Genomic DNA, 21120 nt, shown 5'->3' on the forward strand with positions numbered 1-21120 from the left:
GACAGAATGAAAAATTCTCGCCAAAGGAGCCAACATGACCAAGATTAAGGGGGAAGCATCACACTAGACATGTTGGTCATATACACTGGAGGCCAGCCCACCGAAAAGCATTTAGGAAGCGGTAATAATGATGAAATAACAACTATTGTTTATTGAACACCTTTTATGTGCCATCCAGTATCTCATTTAATTGTCCCATCATCCCTGTGATGGGTAATGTTATGCCCATTTTACAGATGATGAAACTGAGACTCAGAAAGGTAAGATGAGAACCTGTTCCAATACTATGTGAGTATATGGCAGAGTTGGAATTCAAATCCTGGTTATTCTCCCTCCCAAATTAATGTCCAGAACTTAACCTAGCATATGGTATTCTCAATGGAGGTTGTTAGAAATAGATAGATTTAATGAGTACCTGTGAGTACCTACTGAATGCCAAGCCCTGGCTAAGGTGCTTTTCATGTGGCATCTCATTTAATCTTTAGAATAGCCCTTGTGAGATGCATGCAGTTCTCATTTTACAAATCAGAAAACTGAGGCTCAGAAGTTTGTCCAAGGTTACACAGAGCCAAATAACGGCCTTTTAAAGAAAAGCACCCAACGGGAAGAATGAATGAGGAATAACCTGGATGTAGGGATCAGAGTTCCAGAACTCAGAAGGATGGGAGGATGGGGTAGATACTGCCTCCACTCACAAGAGGCAGCAGGGGGTTGAGGGGTAACTGATTTTTGGACAAGCCACCGCCCCGGCCTCAATTTCCTCAGCTGAAAAATGGGGCCACCAATACCTACCATACTGGGTTGTCATGAGGATTAAATGAGACGATGCACACGACATGCTTAGAGCAATACCTGCTTTCCCTTCCCCTGCTGCTGTCTGTCAGTTGCTCAGCACTCTTAGGGGTGGGTCCTGTAAAACCAGCCTGGCATCCCACCCTGATCTAGCACCAGCGTGTACTAAGAATTTATGGATGAGGACCAGCTGAGCTCGTGCAACTCACTTATCCTCTCTGGGCCTCAGTCTGGACCACCAGGGTGGTGGGGGGCAGGGGGGTGCTGGATGGGACCATCTCTGGGAGCCTCACCAGACCCAACTAAGCCCCATTCCTGTCTTTCTCCTATCCCCGGCTTCTATTACCTTTGCTCTGAGTCCGAGCACAGGCGGCACACACAGGCTCTGGGGGCTGAAGCAGCTGGCCACTGCCCCAGGAACTGTCCCTGAAGCCTTCTTAAAAGGGATCCCCTCAACATACTCTAAGTGACAGATTCAGCCTTCTTTCTCCCACAGCCCCTAGCAGAGGCTCTCCCACTCCAGCAGTGGACAGGAAAGTGACTCAGCCCCCACGGCCCCCTCCTCAGACTCACACACCCGCAGCCTTGCTTTGGAAAAAGGGTGGTTTTCATTTCTTTCCTTTTTTTCCCCTTCAAGCACTCTTACTTGTTCTGTCCCTGAGCTGTCTCTCGCACGAGCCTCTGTGGTCTGGGCCCGAGGTCTATGGCAGCCCTTCTCCGTCCTCTCCTAGTGGAGGGTCCCAACATTGGAGCGGGCTGTGTGGCCCTACTGTGAGTAGGGGAAGAGGTGGGCCTCTGGAGGCCCCCACTGGCCCCCTATTATATTGGCTTCTATTAAATTGAAACACATAGCACATCTATTACACAATAAACCACAGCTATTTCATGGATCAAATTAAGTTTTATTTGGGCAAATTACAACCTTTCCTACAGTTGTGCCTTTGTGAGGCCATTCCTTTTTAATAAAAGCAAGCATTTCTGGGGCTGGCCCTCCTGGACCAAAGCACCATGGTGGGTTGGGGGCTCAGGCCGGGGCTGGAAATAGGGTGGGGGGGTGTGTGCGTGTGTGAGAGAGATGGGAATTCTTGGGGCCCCTCTTGGGAATAGATTTGGCCTCCTCCTCCTCCCCCTGCCTCCCCATCCTGAGTTTGCCATGGAAGTCTGCAGAGAAAGTCTCATTAAACGAGAAAAAAGCAGCAGCAGCAGGAAGGCATTTCCCGGGATCTGGGAGGAAGCATGAGTCACCGGCCTGCTAAGTGAGCCCTGCGTGGCCACTGCGGCCCCAGCCCAGGAGGCCTGGAGTGCGGGGCCAGCCATCAGAGCTGCACCAGGCCAGCCCGCATGGACACGCCCGCTGCCCAGGCTGACGCAGCCTCCAGGAATGCAAACAAAGCTGGGCGGAGGGGCCTTGCGAGGGCCAGGGCACTGGGCCAGGAAAGAGGCAGAGGCCTGCAGGAGAGGCCTGTGGAGGGGCTTCGGGCTTCAGACAAGCCCCTCTCTGGTGTCCTTGGAGCCCAGGATACCTGGCTGGTAAGGCTTCTAACTCTGGGTGTGACCTGGCCTAGCACTGCCAGCTCTGGCCTTCAGGCTCCTTGTGGGGCAGGGACAGGAGTTGCTCCTAGATCAGAGGTTCTCAAAGTTGGTCCCTGGACCAGCAGCATCAGCAGCACCTGGGAACTTGAGAGAAGTGCAGATCCTCGGCTCCCCACTACAGACCTACTACATCGGAAACCTTGGGGTGCAGCCCAGCGATCTATGTTTAACAAGCCCTCCAGGCAATTCTGATGCATGCTCAAGTTTGAGGACCATGGCATGCAATAATCTGTGGGCCAATATCAAAGCCACATCTGCTATAAAGAGTCATTCAACAAAGTGAGATCTAAGGCTTAAGTAGTGCTCACCGTGTGCCAGGTACTGAGCTGACTGCTTCGCGTATGCTAACCCATTTAATCCTCAAGCCAACCCATTGAGGTCAGGTTCTATGATAATTTCTCCACTTTACAGGTGATATAAATGCTGCGTTTTCACCAGTAGCCGCAGTCCTGGGATCTCAGAAGTGATGGATGATCCTAGGTTCAACTCATAGATTGGCCCCTGCTGGCTAACTAGTATGGTAGCTGGCTGGCCATTCCCTGGGTAATTTTCTTAAAATGCGCTTCAGAAGCTGTCCTGCCACCTAAGAGGTGGAGAAGTGGGGAGAACCCTCACTCCAGAACTGGAGAATCAGGCAAGTGGAGTGAGAGAAGCAAGAAGAGAAGAAGAGGCCTGAAGGAAGTGAGGCCTGAGAGGGATGCAGGGTCCCATAGAGAACTGTTTCTCCAAATGTGGTCCCTGGACCAGCAGCATCAAAAATGCCTGGGAGCCTATTAGAAATGCAGAATCGTGGACCCTACTCAAGACTGGCTGAATCTGAATCTGCATGTTAATAAGATCCCCAGGGATTTGTGAGCAGATTCAAGTTCAAGAAGTCCTGGATGAGGCACACGGGCAGATCCCTGACCCCTTCCCACTACAGGATAATGGGGATCTGGGATCTGCACCATGCTCAGTCCAGCTCTGTGGGGGCTCTGGCTCTCTCATTGGCACAAGCATCCCCTCAGTTAACCCTGGAACTTGAGGTCACTGGAGGAAGCCGCCAGTCCTTGAAACCCCACAGCCAAACTAGTACAATGAGTGAGATGCTCTCATCCTGCTGAGTCGCCACTTCCCAAGGTGGAGGATCTTCACTTCCTTTATTCCTTTTCCTAGAATGTGGGCTCTGGGTTCTAACCCAGGCTCCACCACTTACTGACTGTGATCCTGGAAGTTGCTAAACTTCTCTGAACCTTGGTTTTCCTTTTCTGTAATATAGAGGTAACACATTTTCTAGATCATACCTTTTTTTGGTGCATACATCTAAGCAAATATATACATCATGCTTAGAAGAGTGGTTGGTACATACCGCCATTAACATTCATCACTTGCTATCAGTCTTCCATCTTTGCCTCCTCTGGGTGGCCCTTGGGCTGGGGTGGGTTGAAGGGAAGGTGGTGCTGACCTGTGAGGAGTCAGGGAAAGCAGTGCAAAGGCAAGGATACTGGACTGGAGGTGACTCCTGTAGGGGGAAGAAGGAAATGTGTTTGTATGACACTGGGGTATGCCAGGCTCAGTGCCAGGCACTTTCTTCCCTTCCACAGTTACACCAGAATAGTGCTGTTATTTTATAATCCTACAGATGGGGACTGAAGCCCCAGAAGGGCAGTGACCAGGCCAAGGTATTGCAGTTAGTGAGGAGTGGAGCTAGTGCTTGACGGGTCTGCCTGGCCAGCTTAACCTCAGCCACCCTCATGTGCCCCATGCTTCCTCCTCCACTGCAGCCCAACTCAAGCCCTAGAGGGGGATCCAGAAGGCCGGGGCTGGCAGAGGAACAGGGAGTCTGAGAGCTCTTGGGCATGAAGCTTGTGGCTCCTTCCCTAGGGCCTTGGTTTCCCCTGGTTGGGCCTCCTTTTTGCAGGGCAGCGGGACAGGTCTACTGAATGGACCTATCATGAGTTTGGCTCCTCCTGGCTTTGCTTCCCCTGCACAGTTTTCTGTCCCCCTGTCCCATGGCTGGGGGGCAGGCCTTTGGCAGATATGTTAAAACGCCAGCAGGGGGTACTTCTGGTTTCAGCTCTGATGTATAAAGAGTTTGGAAGTTGTCACACCCATCCTCACACCATGAAATAAGTTGAACAAACTGAAAGTCAACAATGTTTCTTAATTCTCTTCAGAGAATTCAGGTCACAGGGCAAACTGCCACTCTGAAATCTGGGGAGATGAGTGAATACAGCCAAGATCAGCTTACTTGAAGCAGAAACCACTGGAGCCAGGAACTGTTGGGAACACTTGAATAGTAATTTCGATGAATTTCTGGAAATTAAGAATGAACTTGCTTGAAAATTAAAAACTTCTGGGGGCCTAGTTGTAGGTCTCCCTTCAATATGTAAGTGGGTTTTACCTCCAGGAACCCCACCAGACTGACATTGGGAAGATCAGAGAAAAAAAACCCTTGTTCCAGACAGAAAGAGTGGGAAAATAACCATTTGAAACACCCCTAGAGCTTTCTCAGTAACAAAGGCCAACCCTCCCGAGAAACTACTTTATCAGAGCCTTGTCTGACTGGAGCAATTAGACAACTCAGCCCGCTGCATCCTTCCTGTCTGTCTTACTTAAGGAGAAGGGAAAAAAATGATGGGGCCAAAAAATGCTTCTGAGGGTCACAGCCCAGGGGCTCAGGCCAACTAAAAAAACTAAGATTTAATAATAAGAGTATAGAATGCCTCCTCTCCCCAACATTTTATTTCCACCACCACAACAGGTCTTCAGTATAATAACAATGAATTACAAATGAAACAGCTGTAAGACACAGACTCTTTAAGAAGTAGTTGTTAGGGAAACCCAAAGTTAACCATGGAGAAAAAACAAACCAAGGAAATTAGAGGAAACCAAAGCCTTTGGCACCTATAGCTATAGCAAACCTTAGACACAGCTCAGCTCTAGTAAGATTAAAATAAAAACTCAGGCTAAACATGGTGGCTCACGCCTGGAATCCCAGCACTTTGGGAGGCCAAGGTGGGCGAATCACTTGAGGTCAGGAGTTCGAGACCAGCCTGGCCAACACAGCAAAACCTCATCTCTACTAAAAATACAAAAATTAGCCAGCTATAATGGTGGGTGCCTGTAATCCCAGCTACTCAGGAGGCTGAGGCAGGAGGATCACTGGAACCTGGGAGGCAGAGGTTGCAGTGAGATGAGATTGCACCCCTGCACTCCAGCCTAGGTGACAAGAGTGAGACTCTGTCTAAAAAAAAAAAAAAACAAAAAACAAACAAACAAAAACACCAACACACACACACAACAACAACAACAACAACAACAACAAAAAAAAACAGAATTAGCTGGGCATGGTGGTGCGTGCCTGTAATCCCAGCTATTTGGGAGGCTGAGGCAGAATTGCTTGAACCTGAGAGATGGAGTTTGCAGTGAGCTGAGATTGCACCATGGCTCACCAGCCTGGGCAACAAGAGGGAAACTCCATCTCAAAATAAATTAACAAATAAGAAACAAGTGCAGTGAATAGAAAACAATTACAAACACGATACATAATAATCCAACTATATCAATAATCACTTTAAATACGAATGCTTTAAATGTACCAATTAAAAATAAGCTGTCAGAGGAATAAAAAAAGCTCTCTGTTGTCTACAAGAAGCCACTTTAACTATAAAGGTTAAAAGTAAAGAGACAAAATCTAACACTTGTTCATGACAAAACTCTCAAGAAAGTAGGAACAAAGGAGAATTTCCTCAACTTGGTAAAGAATATTTGCAAAACCTTAGAGCTAACATCATGCTTAATAGTGAGAAATTAGATACTTTCCAGTGAAGGTCAGAAACAAGCCAAAGATGACCCCTCTCACCGGTCCTATTCAACATCGTACTGAAATTTCTAGCTAATGCAATAAGATAAGAATAGGAAAGAAAAGGTCTATAGTTTAGGAGGGAAGAAATAAAGCTGTCTTTGTTCACAGATAACATGATAGTTTATGGAGAAAATCCCAAATAACTTCAAAAAAACGACTAGAAGAAATAGCAAAGTTGCAAGATACAAAGTTAATATACAGGGCTGGGCGTGGTGGCTCATGCCAGTAATCCCAGCACTTTGGGAAGCTGAGGTGGGTGAATCACCTGAGGCCAGGAGTTCAAGACCAGCCTGACCAATATGGTGAAACCCCATCTCTACTAAAAATACAAAAATTAGCCAGGCGTGATGGCAGGTGCCTGTAGACTCAGCTACTCAGGAGGCCGAGACAGGATAATTGCTTGAATCCTTTTGGCGGAGGTTGCAGTGAGCCGAGATTGAGCCACTCCAGCCTGGGCAACAGAGCAAGACTCCATCTCAAAAAAAAAAAAAAGTTAATATACAGAAGTCCATTGCTTTCATAGATACCAGCAACGAACAACTACAATTTGACATTAAAAATGCAGTAACACTTACCAAAAAAAAGAAAAAGGAAAAAAAGAAAAGAATTATTTAGGTATAAATATAACAAAATGTGTACAGGACCTACACAAGGAAATAATAAAACTAATGAAAGAGATCAACCATCTAAAGAAATGGAGTGTGCAGGAGCGGAAGTGCCCATTGGTGAAGGCAACCCCGCCTCCCCTCCCCGTCCCTGCTCTGCCTACCTGGTCCCCGGAAGTCTGTGAGTGGCTTGGCCGCCTTTGATGCTGGGTCCTGGACCTGTTTGTTGGTCCACAGCCTTTGTCAGTCGTCCTTGCGGGCCAGGTTGAGGCGCAACATAGGCCCAGGAGCCTCAGAGGAGGAAGAGGAGGAGGAGGAAGCTGCTGCAGGACGCCCATGTCATCCATCTTACTGAGGAGCTGTCAGGGCTGGGTGGCTTCCCGCCTCTCACCATCCCACGTCGCTGCCCTGAGGGGTGACCTGGGGGATCGTGCTGGTCTCGGTTGGATGAACATCGCAGGGCTGACAAGCCACGTGAATGTTCCATTTAGCTGCTACACCCCCGCCTACCCGGTGTACCTTCCTTCAGAGGCCATCACCTCAGCGGTTGGCCTGTGAGGCTGGAGCGCTGGCACACAGTGGCTACGGTGGCACCAAGTTTGGTGGTCACGGGACCTCAGGACCTTCCTGCGCGCTGCTGGCACTCATCTCCCCACCTTGGCGACTACTCCGTAGTCAAGTCCCACAAGGACAAGAACAAGAAGCTGAAGGAAGGCAGCCCCGGGTACAACCCCCCTGAAGAGGCACCAGTGAAGTCTGTGGGGCGGAGGGTCCTGGACGGGCTGAAGCTCTATTACCACGGCTTCAGCCTTCTCTGGATGGACACCAAGATAGCCACACATTCGCTCTGGGGGATTCTCAGTGGCCATATGCTGACCCACCAGGAGCACAGGCAGTTTGTCAGTGTCTGTGCTGACCTCTTTTGCCTGGTCCCGTTCCTCATCTTTGCAGTGGTTCTTTTCATGGAGTTGCTGTTGCCCATCATAGTGAAAATCTTTCCCAACATGTTGCTGTCCACATTTGAGACCCAGTCCATCAAGGAGGAGAGACCAAAGAAGCAGCTATGGGGGAGCTGGAACTGGCTAAATTTCTCCAGGACACCATTGAGGAGAAAAGAAGCCAAGAGGAGGACTGCGAAAGACTTCTCCATGTTTTTCCAGAAGATCTGAGAGACAGGAAAGACCTAATGATGAAGAGATCATGTGCTTTCCCAAATTATTTGAGGATGAGCTGACCCTGTCTAACCTCACCTGCCAGCAGCTGGTGGCATTGTGTGAGCTGCTGGGTCTCCAGGCCATAGGCACCAACAACTTCCTATGCTTCCAGCTCACCATGAGGTTGAGGTCCATAAAGGCCGACAATGAGTTGATTGCTGAGGAAGGGGTGGACAGCCTTAATATCAAGGAATTGCTGTCGACATGTAGAACTCAAGGGATGTGGGCCCTCGGGGTCTCAGAAAACCATCTGAGGAGCCTGCTGAAGCAGTGGCTGGACCTGCATTTGCATCAAGAGATCCCCATATCACTGCTCTTATTGTCCTGAGCTATGTACCTCCCAGACACCCTCTCTCCTACTGACCAGCTCAAAACCACCTTGCAGACTCTTCCAGAGATAGTGGTGAAGGGAGCCCAGGTGAAAGTGGACAAGGTTGAGGGTGAGCAGGTGGACAACAAAGTGAAATTGGAGGCCACATTACAGGAGGAGATGGCCATCCAGCTGGAGCACAGGGAGAATGAGTTGCAGAAGCTACCCCAAGAAATGAAGTGGAAGAAGCCACCCCTGAGAGGCCAGTGGCTGACCAGCAGCCAGAAGTGCCTGATGTGATCCTGCCCTCAGAGGCCCTGAAGGACACTGCCCCTGTGCTGGAGATCCTGAAGGAAGAGAAAATAACTAAAGAAGAAATGGGTGTACTTAGCGACGCATGTTCTAAACTGAAGGAGCAAAATAAGTCCCTAACCAAGGAGAAGGAGGAGCTGGAGCTGCTGAAGGAGGATGTCCAGGACTATAGTGATGACTTGCAAGAGATCAAGAAGGAAGTTTCAAAGACCAGCAAAGAAAAATATGTGGAAAAATCTAAAGCCAGCAAGACACTGACAAAGAGAGTTCAGCAGATGATCTGGCGGATAGATAGCTTGATCGCACAGCTGGAGATGGATCAGAGGCCTGGCAAGCTGGGCCAGAGGGCTCAGGGGGAGCGGGAGAGAAAGTCATCAGTATCACTGAGCTCATCAGCACCATGAAGTAAATCAAGAACATTCCAGAAAACAAGCTGATCAGCTTGGCCTCAACACTGGATAAAAATAAGAATGGCAAGGTCAACATTGACAACCTCATTAAGGTGATTGAGCTTGTGGACAAAGATGTTCATGTCTCTACCAGTCAGGTGGCTGAGACTGTAGCAATGCTGCAGAAGGAGGAGAGGTGGAGGAGAAGAAGGCTAAGGGAAAGGCTGAGGAGGAGGTTGCAAAAATGAAGAATTAGGGCTGGTCTTGGCTCTCAGGCATGTTGGTGGCCCTGCAGGTGTCTGCCTCCATCCTGCTTCACTAGCTGTTGTGGTAATGACCATAATAGTGATCACTTTGAGGTGATTCTTTTTTTTTTCAGTACTAGAAGAAATAAATTTTATTTTATTTTATTTATTTATTTTTTAATTATACTTTAAGTTCCAGGGTACATGTGCACAACATGCAGGTTTGTTACATATGTATACGTGTACCGTGTTGGTTTGCTGCACCCATTAACTCGTCATTTACATTTGGTATTTCTCCTAATACTATCCCTCCCCCATCCCCCACCCCACGACGGGCCCTGGTGTGTGATGTTCCCCACCCTGTGTCCAAGTGTTCTCATTGTTCAATTCCCACTTATGGGTGAGAACATGCAGTGTTTGGTTTTCTGTCCTTGAGATAGTTTGCTCAGAACGATGGTTTCCAGCTTCATCCATGTCGCTACAAAGGACACGAATTCATCCTTTTTCATGGCTGCATAGTATTCCATGGTGTATATGTGCCACATTTTCTTAATCCAGTCTATCATTTATGGACATTTGGGTTGGTTCCAAGTCTTTGCTATTGTGAATAGTGCTGCAATAAACATACGTGTGCACGTGTCTTTATAGTAGCATGATTTATAATCCTTTGGATATATACCCAGTAATGGGATTGCTGGGTCAAATGGTATTTCTAGTTCTAGATCCTTGAGGAATCGCCACACTGTCTTCCACAATGGTTGAACTAGTTTACACTCCCACCAACAGTGTAAAAGTGTTCCTATTTCTCCACATCCTCTCCAGCACCTGTTGTTTCCTGACTTTTTAATGCTTTACTTCCAACTATGTGGTCAATTTTGGAATAAATGTGATGAGATGCTGAGAAGAATGTATATTCTGTTGATTTGGGGTGGAGAGTTCTGTAGATGTCTATTAGGTCTGCTTGGTGCTGAGTTCAAGTCCTGGATATCCTTGTTAACCTTCTGTCTCATTGATCTGTCTAATATTGACACTGGGGTGTTAAAGTCTCCCATTATTATTGTGTGGGAGTCTAAGTCTCTTTTTAGGTCTCTCAGGACTTGCTTTATGAATCTTGGTGCTCCTGTATTGGGTGCATATATATTTAGGATAGTTAGCTCTTCTTGTTGAATTGATCCCTTTACCGTTATGTAATGGCCTTCTTTGTCTCTTTTGATCTTTGTTGGTTTAAAGTCTGTTTTATCAGAGACTAGGATTGCAACGCCTGCTTTATTTTTGCTTTCCATTTGCTTGGTAGATCTTCCTCCATCCCTTTATTTTGAGCCTATGTGTGTCTCTGCGTGTGAGATGGGTCTCCTGAATACAGCACACTGATGGGTCTTGACTCTATCCAATTTGCCAGTCTGTGTCTTTTAACTGGGACATTTAGCCCATTTACATTTAAGGTTAATATTGTTATGTGTGAATTTGATCCTGTCATTATGATGTTAGCTGGTTATTTTGCCCATTAGTTGATGCAGTTTCTTCCTAGCATTGACGGTCTTTACAATTTGGCATGTTTTTGCAGTGGCTGGTACCAGTTGTTCCTTTCCATGTTTAGTGCTTCGTTCAGGAGCTCTTGTAAGGCAGGCCTGGTGGTGACAAAATCTCTCAGCATTTGCCTGTCTGTAAAGGATTTTATTTCTCCTTCACTTATGAAGCTTAGTTTGGCTAGATATGAAATTCTGGGTTGAAAATTCTTTTCTTTAAGAATGTTGAATATTGGCCCCCACTCTCTTCTGGCTTGTAGAGTTTCTACTGAGAGATCCGCTGTTAGTCTGATGGGCTTCCCTTTGTGGGTAACCTGACCTTTCTCTCTGGCTGCCGTTAGCATTTTTTCCTTCATTTCAACCTTGGTGAATCTGACAATTACGTGTCTTGGGGTTGCTCTTCTCCAGGAGTATCTTTGTGGTGTTCTCTGTATTTGCTGAATTTGAATGTTGGCCTGCCTTGCTAGGTTGGGGAAGTTCTCCTGGATAATATCCTGAAGAGTGTTTTCCAGCTTGATTCCATTCTGCCTGTCACTTTCGGGTACACCAATCAAATGTAGATTTGGTCTTTTCACACAGTCCCATATTTCTTGGAGGCTTTGTTCGTTTCTTTTTACTCTTTTTTCTCTAAACTTCTCTTCTCGCTTCATTTCATTTATTTGATCTTCAATCACTGATACCCTTTCTTCCACTTGATCGAGTTGGCTACTAAAGCTTGTGCATGCATCATGTAGTTCTTGTGCCATAGTTTTCAGCTCTATCAGGTCATTTAAGGTCTTCTTTACACTGTTTATTCTAGTTAGCCATTCGTCTAATCTTTTTTCAAGGTTTTTAGCTTCCTTGCGATGGGTTCGAACATCCTCCTTCAGCTTGGAGAAGTTTGTTATTACCGACTTTCTGAAGCCTACTTCTGTCAACTCGTCAAAGTCATTCTCCATCCTGCTTTGTTCCATTGCTGGTGAGGAGCTGCGATCCTTTGGAGGAGAAGGGGTGCTCTAGTTTTTATAATTTTCAGCTTTTCTGCTCTGGTTTCTCCCCATTGTGGTTTTATCTACCTTTGGTCTTGGATGATGGTGACCTACAGATGGGGTTTTGGTGTGGATATCCTTTTTGTTGATGTTGATGCTATTCCTTCCTGTTTGTTAGTTTTCCTTCTAACAGGTCCCTCGGCTGCAGGTCTGTTGGAGTTTGCTGGAGGTCCACTCCAGACCCTGTTTGCCTGGGTTTCACCAGCGGAGGCTGTAGAACAGCAAATATTGCAGAACAGCAAATATTGCTGCCTGATCCTTCCTCTGGAAGCTTCGTCCCAGAGGGGCACCTGGCTGTATGAGGTGTCAGTCGGCCCCTACTGGGAGGTGTCTCCAAGTTAGGCTACACGAGGGTCAGGGACCCACTTGAGGAGGCAGTCTGTCTGCTCTCAGAGCTCAAACACTGTGCTGGGAGAACCACTGCTCTCTTCAGAGCTGTCAGACAGGGACGTTTAAGTCTGCAGAAGTTTCTGCTGCCTTTTGTTTAGCAATGCCCTGCCCCCAGAGGTGGAGTCTACAGAGGCAGGTGGGCCTCGTTGAGCTGTGGTGGGCTCCACCCAGTTCAAGCTTCCCGGCCACTTTCTTTACCTACTCAAGCCTCAGCAATGGCGGACGCGCCTCCCCCAGCCAGGGTTGCCGCCTTGCAGTTCCATCTTGGACTAGCAGTAAGCAAAGCTCCGTGGGCGTGGGACCTGCTGAGTCAGGTGCGGGGATATAATCTCCTGGTGTGCTGTTTGCTAAGAGTGTTGGAAAAGTGCAGTGTTTAGGTGGCAGTGTCCCAATTTTCCCAGTACAGTCTGTCATGGCTTCCCTTGGGTAGGAAAGGGAAATCCCCCAACCTCTTGCACTTCCCAGGTGAGGCAATGCCCCGCCCTGCTTCAGCTTGCCCTCTGTGGGCTGCACTCACTTTCTGACCAGTCCCAACGAGACGAACCAGATACCTCAGTTAGAAATGCAGAAATCTGGGGAGGCCGAGGTGGGTGGATCATGAGGTCAGCAGATTGAGACCATCCTGGTTAACACGGTGAAACCCCGTTTCTATTAAAAATACAAAAAATTAGCCAGGCGTGGTGGCAGGTGCCTGTAGTCCCAGCTGCTTGGGAGGCTGAGGCAGGAGAATGGCGTGAACCTGGGAGGCGGAGCTTACAGTGAGCCGAGATCACGCCACTGCACTCCAGCTCTGGGTGACAGAGCGAGACTCCATCTCAAAAAAAAAAAAAAAAAAAAAAAAAAGAAATGCAGAAATCACTCGCCTTCTGTGTCAGTCACGCTGGGAGCTGCAGACTGGAGCTGTTCTTATTTGGCCATCTTGGAATGCCCCTGGAGATGATTCTTAATGGCAAGTCTAATACTTTGTCTGAAATAAGTCAGAAGCTTCCATTTAAAAAAAAAAAAGAAAGAAAATGGAGAGATATTCCATGTTCATGGATAGGCAAATTCACTATCATTAAGATGACTCTTCCCAACTTGTTCTATAGATTCAATGCAATCCCAATTAAAATCTCAGTGAATTATTTTTTGATATTAACAGAACAGTCAACATAATTACTGAAAAAGAAGTCAGATGACTGACATTACTTGACTTCAAAGCTTACTATAAACGTACAATAATGAAGACAGTGTGATATTCATGAAAGAACAGACAAACAGGTCAATGGAACAGAATAGAGGGCCCAGAAATAGACCCATGTAAATATAGTCAACTGATCTTTGACAAGGGACCAAAGGTAACTCAAGGGAGAAAAGATAGTCTTTTCAACAAATGGTGCTAGAATAACTGGGCATCCATATGAAAAAAAAAAGAGTCTAGAGACAGACCTTCACACCTTTCATAAAAGTTACTCAAAATAGATCATAGACCTAAATGTAAAACATAAAACTATAAAATTTCCGTAAGATAAGAGAAAATCTAGGTAACTCTGGGTTGGCAATGAGTTTTCAGGAAAAAATGCCAAAACTATGAACCATGAAAGAAAAAATATTTAAATCGGACTTCATTAAAATTAAAAACTTGTTATGCAAAAGACACTGTTAAGAGAATGAAAAGACAAGCCACAGACTGGGAGAAAATATTTGCAAGACACATCGCTGATAAAAGACTTGTATTCAAAATATATGAAGTCAACCTGGGCAGCATGGTGAAACCCCATCTCTACAAAAAATACAAAAATTAGCTGGGCATGTTGGTGCATGCCTGTAGTCTCAGCTACTCTAGGATGCTAAGGCAGGAGGATTGCTTGAGCCCAGGAGGTAGAGGCTGCATTGAGCTGTGATCACTGCCACTGCACTCCAGCCTGGGTGACAGAGTGAGACCCTGTCTCAAAATATATATATGAAGAACTCTTAAAATGTAACAATAAGCAGACAGTCCAATTTTTAAACGGCAGAAGATCTGAATAGGCACCTCATCAAAGAAGATATACAGATGACAAACATACATATAAAAAGATGATCAACCTAAGTTGTCAGTAAGGAATTGCTAATTGAAATAACAATCAGATACCACTGCAGATTTATTAGAATGGCCAAAATCCAAACTGACAATACCACATGCTAGCCAGGATGTGGAGCAACAGGAACTCTCTTCATTGCTGGTGGTAATGCAAAATGATTCAGCCACTCTGGAAGACAATTTGGCAGTGTCTCACAAAGCTAAACATGCTCTTACTACACAATCCAGCAATCACACTCCTGGGTACTTACCTGGTTGAGTTGAAAACATATGTCCACATAAAAACCTTCACACATGAGTGTTTATAGAGCAGCTTTGTCCATAATTACCAAAAAGTGGAAGCAATCAAGATGTCCTTTAATAAGGGAGTGGATAAACTGTGGTACACCTCTGCAATGGAACATTATTCAGCAGTAAACAGAAATGAAGTATTAAGCCATGAACAGACATGGAGGAAGCTCAAATGCATGTTATTGCACTTCATCTTAGCCAAAGGCCAAGAAGCCATTCACATGCCTATTACTAAGTGAAAGAAGCCAGTCTGAAAAGGCTACATACTGTATGATTCCAACTGTTCCAGAAAAGACAAAACTATAGGCTAAAAAATTTAATGATGTCCAGAGGTTTAGGGATAGGGATGAATAGGTGAAGCAAAAGGATTTTGGGGGCAGCGAAACTATTCTGTTTCTAACAATATTCCATAGAACTGAACCACACACAAAGGGAACCCTAATGTAAACTATGGATTTCAGTTAATATATATCAATATTGGTTCATTAGTTGCAAAAAATGTACCACACTCATGCAATACGTTAATATTGGAACTTTGTATTCTCTGCTTAATTATTCTCTAAAATTGTTACTAAAGAATAAAACCTATTAATTAAAAAAACAAAAAACAGCAAGGCAGCTCTTCAGCGTCCCATGGCCTTAGACAGTGACCACTGGCTAGGTGTACTTGGCATCCAGGCAACATCTGGAGGCTTTAGTATGTGACAGAGATCAAGTCATTGTTTAGGGAACAGGGCCTCTGGAGCCTGACAGACATGGGATATAATCCTGACTCTATCACTCACCTGCTGTGTGACCTTGGTTCAGTCACGTAACCTCTCTGAGCCTCAGGTCTAGGTCTCTCATCTGTAAAGTAGGGACAATAATCGTAAATATCTTGTGGGTAGGGTGTTACAAAGATGAAATAAGACATTCTATGGAAAGTGCTTCAAATACTCCCTGGCTAGAGGTAAGGCCTCAATAAATATTACCTACTCACATTATTAGTAAGAAAAAATGAACACAATACTGAGCTCTTGGCATATATCACTTCCTGCTGGTCACTGGAGACTCAGAAGTTCAAACACTGGTCCCCCCCAGGGCTCACTGTCTATGAGACTTACACTTACCAACCTCCTAGGGCAGAAACCACTGACTCCCTGCAGGAGGAGTACAATGTGAAGCACGCTTAGCTGAGGGGTAAGGCTGGGAAGAGACTCTGAGATGGGACATTTGAGATAAGCCCCAAAAGATGAGGCTTATTCCAAGGTGAGAACGGAGCAGCTTGCTCAGATGGCCTGAGCAAGGCTTGGAGGATGGATAAAGCATGGTGTATTCCAGGACTGGCAAGCAGTTTGGTGCACATCATGGACCCTAGAGAGAATCAGGACTGGAAAGGGCAGGATGCAGAGGTCACCTGCCCCAACCACCTCACTTTAGAGATGAGGAAACTGACAGGCAGAGGGAGGGGAAGAGACCTCCTAATTGTCACATTGCTAGATTTGTTTTCATCTTTGGACTTAATGAACTTAGAGAATGAGAGTTTTGATAAGGAAGAAGGGTAGTGTAATGATGGTGATAATGATGATAACATATTTAATAATGGATTAATATGTGCTAAGCACTATTCTCGGGGCTTTACAAAGGTTATTTTATCCACAACATAACCCTCTGAGGTGGGTACTATTTATTCCCATTTTGTAGTTGGGGAAATGGAGGCACAGAGAAGTTAAGTAATGACTCCCCATTGCTTTCAGGATCTTAGCAGACACTGCTCACTGCCCCTTCCTCATGCACTCCCGAATTTCTGCCTTACTGGCAGAGCAGTAGCATTGTTCCTTTATCTCCCTTATCCCACAATTGGAGCTTTAGGAGGGGCCAGCTCCAGGGTAGATGCTTTGTTGGTTTCAGTCAATCATGACAGTTCACTCTTCTTGCCAGAGATTAAGTACAGGCCTTCCTGGCCTGTTAGGAGTGGAGGGAATTGGGAGGCCAAGGTGAGCGGATCACGAGGTCAGGAGATCGAGACCACGGTGAAACCCCGTCTCTACTGAAAATACAAAAAAATTAGCCCGGCGTGGTGGCGGCCGCCTGAAGTCCCAGCTACTCGGAGAGGCTGAGGCAGGAGAATGGCGTGAACCCGGGAGGCAGAGCTTGCAGTGAGCCGAGATCATGCCAATGCACTCCAGTCTGGGCGACAGAGCGAGACTCCATCTCAAAAAAAAAAAAAGAAAAAAAAAAGAAGTGGAGGGAAGTTGGGAGAAATATGGAAGTAGGTTTGTTTGTTTGTTTGTTTGTTTGTTTGTTTATGAGGTAGGGTCTCACTCTGTCACCCAGGCTGGAGTGCAGTGGCCTATCTTGGCTCATTCCAGCCCCTACCTCCTAGGCTTGAGTGAGCCTCCTGAGTAGCTGGGACTACAAGTGCACACCACCACACTTGGTTAATTTTTGTATTTTTTAGTAGAGATGGGGTTTTGCCATATTGCCCAGGCTGGTCTTGAACTCCTGAGCTCAAGTGATCTGCCTACCTGGGCCTCCCAAAATGCTGGGATTACAGTTGTGTGCCACTATGCCTGGCTGGAAGTAGTTTTGTTTTTTTTTTTTTTTGAGACGGAGTCTCACTCTGTCACCCACGCTAGAGCGCAGTGGCGCAATCTCGGCTCACTGCCAGCTTCGCGTCCTGGGTTCACACCATTCTCCTGCCTCAGCCTCCCGAGTAGCTGGGACTACAGGCGCCCGCCACCATGCCCAGTTCATTTTTTGTATTTTTAGTAGAGACGGGTTTTCACCGTGTTAGCCAGGATGGTCTCGATCTCCTGACCTCATAATCCGCCCGTCTCGGCCTCCCAAAGTGCTGGGATTACACGTGTGTACCACCACGCCCAGCCTGGAAATAGTTTTTTTAATTGTAAAAGAGAGCTGGAGGAGGAAGGGAAAGCCCCCAGGAACAGGCTATAGCCCTTCCTCCACCACTGGACATTGCATGTGTCTGCATGTGATGTCAGAGCTATGACAGCCACCTTAGGTCCACGAGGGGACAAGTCTGAGAATAGTCTGACACACTGAAGATGGTGGGGTGGAGGAAGGGAATTTACTGAGTCCTTGAAGATGTGGTTGAATTTTGAATTAACCTGCTGAATTAACCAATTCTGGATGCCTCCTCTCATCTCCTTGACATATGAGATCTTGTATCACTTACTTGCTATGCCAGTTGTATCAGAGTTTTCTGTTCCTTGCAGCTGAAAACATTCTTGTTGGTGTGAAGATGAACCCCAAAGCCACATATCATTCAAGCCTAAGCCCTTCAGCCCTGTTTCTTGTCAACATCATTTGCTGTAGCCAGAGTTGAGGAATTGCTCTTCCCAGGAAGGGCCTCTGGACCTCTGGGCATTGCCATTTGCTCTTCCGTCTATTCAAAGTGTCCTTCCATGTAGTTGTTTTACACATCTCCTCCTCCTCCTCCTCCTCTTTCTGAGCTGGTTGCTCCAACACCTTCTCTGCAGAGTATGAGTGGATTCCTAACTAAGGAGTCCCACAACACCCACCTATGTGACCACCATCACTCTTGTCACCCAAGATTGTCAGATTGTCACTTATTTGTTTATGTATCTGTCTTATTTCCTGCACTGAGGGCAAGATCTGGTCATGCTCATCTCTGTGCCCTTGCCACCCAGTGCAGGGCTTGGCCCAGAGCACACACCCGCTGAGTGGTGATGGAATGAATGAGTGTAGAGGTCATCTTAGTCCCCTGGGGCTCACAAGGGGTACTAGAGAGGCAGCGTCTAGGATGACAGCATTAATAACTGCAATCATTAATGAACCACTTCCTCACTACGGGCCAGGCACTTCCCACACATTATCTCACATACTCTTTATGGCATGATTGTTATCCCCATTTTATAGATGAGGAAACAGGCACAGAGGCACAAAGCAACTTGCCTGAAGTTGGGGTTTAAACAGAAGTCTGTCCGTCTGTCGCTAAGTGAAAAAAGAAATATACTAAGTGTATATGTGTGTGTGTATGTGTGTTTGATTGCAATAATCGTAGGAATATTGGCAATTTCCATTTCCAGTGTTCTCGGTATTTCCAATTTTGTTTCAGAAGCATAATGGGGAAAAATAAAAAATCATATAGCCAAAGGTTTAGAGAATTAATGTCGGGCTGGGCCATGTGCCCTGAGGATGTCACCTTTTTTTTTTTCCTAAGAGACAGAGTCTTGCTCTGTCCCCAGGCTGGAGTGCAGTGGCACAATCTCGGTTCACTGCAAGCTCCGCCTCCCGGGTTCACGCCATTCTTCTGCCTCAGCCTCCAGAGTAGCTGGGACCACAGGCGCCCACCACCATGTCTGGCTAATTTTTTGTATTTTTAGTAGAGATGGGGTTTCACCGTATTAGCCAGGATGGTCTCGATCTCCTGACCTCATGATCCGCCCGCCTCGGCCTCCCAAAGTGCTGGGATTACAGGCGTGAGCCACCGCGCCCGGCCAGGATGTGACATTTTTAAAGGATCCTATAGTAGAGCAGGGGGCCCAAATAATTCTGCACTCCCAAGACGCAATCTGAACAGGACAGTATCAGCATTGCCTGATGTTCTTATTCTCTATTCTGTGCTCCCATGAGTTTCGGGAGGTTTTCATTTGGTTTTTATTTCCTTTCTTTCTTTTTCTTCCTCTCTCTCTTTCTTTTTTCTTTCTTCCTTTCTTTCTCTCTATTTCTTTGCCAGACATTGAGGATAATGAATGAGCACTGCTTAAATTTTTCCAGCACTGCTTAAAGTTTTTGTACTTAAAAAGGTTAAATCATTAGGTTGTTGGGTGTGGATAGGGAGGTAGAAAACTCATCTCCAAAAATACACCCTCTTTCTTTCTTGTTTATATAAAATGTTGTCCTGAAGGCTTCGCAGGACTGGAGAGCAAGCACACAAACAAAATCAGGTCATAACCATTCTGCTGTCTGCTCCTCTCCCCGCTGGGCCCTGGGTGGAGCCCCAGGACAAAGGTCTGGGGGGCACCAGGAAGCAAGGCCAGAAAACCCCAGGAGGGGACTTTCGCATGCCTTGGCTCAGGCTCAGAAGTGCAGGGAAGAAACTGAAATAAGTGGCTAGATCCTCACACCCCAGGCCAGTGATGCTGGCTCCCCAGCCCAGCACAGGGTCCCTGCTCAGAGAGAGGCCTCAGTTCTCTCATCTGTGAAATGGAGCTGCTGTGAAAACCCAGCAGGATGACCCATGGGACTGGTGGGAGGGAAGACCAGGCTTGGGGCAGGAGCTCAGGAAATGTGGGTTGAGCCCCATCTTTGAAGATGGGCTTGGGGTAGGGAGGAGCTTCTGCAGGTCAAAAAGCATGAGTTTTTAAGAAACTCTTTCTGTTCCTAGCTTGGGAAGCACATGTCTTCTGTGAATCATTTCTTCTTCTTGCAGCATGGGGGTGTTTTTTTCCCCACTTCATCTTGAAGTCATGTAAACCTCTAATGCCAATTTCTGCTTCTGCACAGGCTGGTCGCCAGCAGCCGCCTGCCTGTGCCATCTTGAGGCAGCGTGACTGGTGAGGAGGCTGCAGGGCAGTGTCCGCCTCCAGAGAGAAGGCCCTGCCCTGCACTTGCCATGTTTTAAGCATCTGGCATGGGGCAGTGGAAAGAACTCTTGATTAGTATCAGAAGCCCTGAGTGCCTCATGGTCCTGCCACAAAGCTGCCTCTGCCACCTCAGACTTCAGCTTCCACCCTGGGAAATGGGGCCTCTGGTTGAAATATGCACAGAGGGCCTCCTCAGCTTTGTGGTCCCATGGAAAGGGCTGGGACAGCTGGAGGAAGGCTAGCAGGGAGCTGAGACCTCTCCTTCCAGGTCCTCCCTCCAGGTACCCCCTCGATCTGGGCCTCCATTCCCTAAGAGGGTTCAAGGCAGCAGCAGCTACTGGATAACGCAGACCAGATGCAGCCCTTTCCCCAGACATGTTCAGGGGTCTTCCTCCTCAGAGGCTTTGGGGATATTTGAAACTCCTCGGAGTTTGGCTTCAGAGGCTGGAGTGGAAACCACAGCTCCATTATGTGAGCACATATGATCTCCCTGGGAGGAAAGGAATGGGCTGGCCTCAGAAAATGAGAGACAAGTTCGAGGCCACTGGGTCTAAGGAGAACATGTTTTCATCTTTGAGTATGCCAGTGTCTGGGAACCTCAAGGAGGGCAGGTCCCACATGCTCGGCCAGAACGGAGGGCCTGACCCCTGAAGTGGTGGGCTGTCTATGACCAGAGAATAGGAGCAAAGGCCAGGGGCTTTTACAGGGGAGACTTGAGCCTGGTATAAAGGCTGGACATCCACCAACGAACCATTTCACTTCACCCCCAATGCCATCTCATATTCTGAAAGCTTTACATTTGCCAGGCAAGTCCTTGAAGAAGAAAAATTCCATTAAAGGGGAATGACTCCATCCCCTCCCCTATGGCAACCCAAGCAACTACATTTGCCCAAATAAGTGGAAAATGGTTCCAAAGCCACTGACAGTTTAGACACCCCAACTTCCATCACTGCCTAGTTGGGTA

The 21120-nt window shown here is 46.9% G+C and overlaps 1 pseudogene; it reads left to right on the plus strand.

Moving 5' to 3' along the window:
- The first annotated feature begins 7173 nt into the window (after positions 1 to 7173).
- On the plus strand, positions 7174 to 9381 carry LOC100453510 (mitochondrial proton/calcium exchanger protein-like; annotated as a pseudogene).
- Positions 9382 to 21120: the final 11739 nt, after the last annotated feature.

This window comes from Pongo abelii, chromosome 16, assembly GCF_028885655.2.
Source record: "Pongo abelii isolate AG06213 chromosome 16, NHGRI_mPonAbe1-v2.0_pri, whole genome shotgun sequence".
Taxonomy (NCBI): Eukaryota; Metazoa; Chordata; class Mammalia; order Primates; family Hominidae; genus Pongo; species Pongo abelii.